This window comes from Chelon labrosus (assembly GCF_963514085.1).
Source record: "Chelon labrosus genome assembly, chromosome: 3".
Taxonomy (NCBI): domain Eukaryota; kingdom Metazoa; phylum Chordata; class Actinopteri; order Mugiliformes; family Mugilidae; genus Chelon; species Chelon labrosus.
In genome coordinates this window covers 27708200-27711733 of record NC_140339.1, presented here as the reverse complement: position 1 = coordinate 27711733, position 3534 = coordinate 27708200, and positions in this window count along the sequence as shown.

The following is a 3534-nucleotide window of genomic DNA, read 5'->3' as shown; positions in this document are numbered from 1 at the left end:
TGTGTCGAGGGAGGGAGCGAGTGCAGCCGCTGTTCTCCTGATTAGGGGCTGGGCTTCCAGGCCTATGTCATGTACTGTACATCAGAGGAGATCAGCAAGCCAGCCTGAAAGTCAGATGACACCGAGCACATGCACAGTGCTGCTGATCCCCCACCCCAACCCCACCAGCCCCACCCCCAACTCTTACTGCCATTTCTCTCTCTACTCTCACTCCCATCTGTTTTCTCTTCCCCTCTCCCCCTAGTTTCATCTCACCTGTCTAGCCTACAACCCCCACCCCGCGGTTACCAAGGGAGGATAAGAGAAAATCATAAAAAAAAAAAAAAAAAAAAAACAATGAGTGGCATTTTGGTGGGGGCTGCCTGGGTAAAGGACGAGTCCAGACCAGGCACGAGGAAGATGTTTAGACTTGGACGGAGAGCTTGTCAAAACCATAAGGCTTTAGCCTTTGATGAGGACCTTTTAGTTCAAGACTTGAGAGTCACTTGACATTCAGTTGGTGTTAGTGGAATAATTGTCAAGAATCCATCTTCATTATTTATCTGCAGCAATATATTTGGTTTTATGCAGGGCTGTTCAGTCTGGAGAACCGTCTGGAGACAACGGCCGGAGTTATGGAATGTGCTCAGTGCCTCATAATGAAACAATCTGTAATACGATACCTTTCTGTGCCATAAGGAGATGCATGTATTACAGTTGCTGCAGGTTGTTTTTGAAACCCTGTGTGAATGAGTTTCTTAGAACCGGCTAGTACAATGCAATAACTTAAGCCAAACAGCTGGGGCAACCACTCAGCTGCATCACGAGCATTGACAGTGACCACAGTGAAAAACGCAACTATAGAGTCATCTAACCGCTGTAAATTACATGCAGTCCAGTGAAAGTTACAGTTGATCCACATTTATCATCCTCAACCCCAACATGAGCCGTTCCTTTCCACTCGCCATTGTGTGAAGTATGGTGAAACTCAACACACCTGGCCAGTCGCCGCCTAGTGTCTCAGTGGTGTTGTTACAGAATAACACAGACACATCAGCGCACAGGTAGAAATGCTTTTGACGGCATAAACACCTACGGCGTGAGCTCCGTGTAGACCGGTTGCAAGAGTATAAATCACACTGAAGCACACAGACTCAACATAAAAAAACTGCAGGGTATTTTCATGATGTGAATAAAATGCAACAAAAACGATCAGTTATAGACACATTTGAGTAATTCCTCTTTGAATATTTTTCCTTTGAGAATATAATGTTGAGGGTCATGAGGGATTGAAGGCCATTCCAACTGGTACTGGCTGAGAAGCGGGGTACACCCTGGGTAAAGGTCGCCCGTCTATCACGGGGCTAACACAGAAAGTCAAACAACCACTTGCACTCACATGTACACCTAAGACCAATTAACCTCACATATTGTACATGTCTCTGGACTGTGGGAGGAAGCTGGAGCACCAAGGGACAGGATGAATGTGCAAACTCCACACAGAAAGACCCTTGGCAGGTTCAAGCCCAGACAACCCAGGGCTGTTGTGAGATACATTTACTTACAATGATTCTTTCATAATAGGATAATATATTCTTTTTATCATTTATGGTCATTTGCAATCATTATTCAGAGTTACGATTTCAACTTCAGTGCCAGGGCTGAGTACTGGATTGCAGACTGAATGCCGAAGTCCCTCAAAGTCCAGCCTCACCCACCTCTTGTTTTCTCCTCCAGCCTCTCACCAGCCGTGTCCTCTTCCTAATTCTCAGCGAAACACATGACAACCATAGGAAGAGTGTGATGAGGCCTTTGCAGAACCTTTTTGGCATATTATGGCATAAATAATCCTTCCCTCCTGTGTGTCTCCGTCCTCCCCTGGGTTTGTCTCTCTTCTCCCCCAAGTCCTCTTGGTGAGACAGTCCATCCCTACAGCACTGCCACACACTATGCTTCCTGTCTCACTATGACCTCACCACTACCCCTCTGCTCTTCTTTACTCTCACAGGATGTCCCCCTTTCCTGAACCCATCACTCCTAGCACCCTCAGGTCAGGACTAAAATGTGACTTATGGGCCCAGACAGGGACAAGTTCTGCAGCTTGTGTTTGTGCAGCAGCTAAGTACAACACATATGGCTGAGCAGCGTGAGGTACTGGTCTGTGGAGCTGTAGGGGGAAAGCCACCGTGTTTTCTCTGCCTCCCTTTTGAATGAAAGCAGTTTACATTTGATTGATTTTATGTGTTTTTTTCACCCCCAACGGCCATGTGCATCTTGGAATTACAGTTATGGTCTACTGGAACTGCTGCTCACCGTCAGCTGCATAAAATATTATGATATTCAGATTCCGTGGATCAGGCTTTTTCCAGTGCATCCCACAGATACTTGGTCAGTTCTGGATCTAGTGAATTTGGAGGCCATGTCAACACCTTGTGCTGTTTTTTTTTTAGTTGTTGCTAAACCGTTTTTTGGTACACGTCTAAGTAACAGCCACATGAATGCCAGGCCCAAAAGTTTCCCAGCAGAACATTGGATTGTCAGTGTTATTTACTTCTCCTGATAGTGGGCTGTGGATTATGAACAAGCAGTAGGAAACACAAATTGTTTTCTCTTTACTGGCTGCATGGTCAGATTATTTTCACTGGATGATCCAGCAAAATAAGGAACCCCTCTGATTGCCCCACCCCACCCACAGCTGCACACCAAACCAGAAGCCCCAGGGGAAAAAAACCAAAAAGCATCAGTGTTACTATTCATTGATCATGAACTCATTATAATTTCAATCTTCATTTTACACAGCTTATTTCATATTCTAATTGGCTTTGAGTTGTTTTTAATATGTTAATATGTTCATGACTGCGTAAGATAAGCACAAACCTTTAAAAAAGACTTATTTTATTTTAGAAATAAAGTATGACCTCTTGCTAGATTCACTGAAGGCCCATGTCAGTGGCTTATCATTGGACAAGGAATAGGGACTATTGCTGCTGTTAGAAAAGTCAAAATAGATTTTTTTATTATTATCATATTAATCACCAGTGAATTCCAGAAATTTACACCTGAGCACTTTTCCACTTGGTATCTTGTAAGTGATGGCTATATAATTTTGCTGAATACTATCAGTTATTTATTATCAGTCTTAGTTGCTTGTACCAGTGGCTGTCTTTAACGTCAGCAGTAAATCACATATCGACAATGTGCTTCCTCTGCACTGCTCATTTCTGAATACTCTTATGTTCAGTCTTACCTCTTGTATCATTACTACAGTTTTGAAGAGTACATTCTTCCTCTCAGTTAAGGTGTCAGAAAATAATATTAATTAAATATTAAAAATAATAATAATGATTTTAAATAATAATCTTAAAACTATCCTGTCTTGCAAATGTCCCTTGTTAATGATCAGTTGAAATTGCTTTTTTTCCCCCCGTATTCACTATAATTTAATAAAAAATAAATGAAATACAACAGAGTCTCACTGTGCTGCTCCAGCTTTTTGCACTGTTGGCCACTCTCTGCTTCTACAGCTTTCTTTTTAAATGTATTACCTCTGCATTG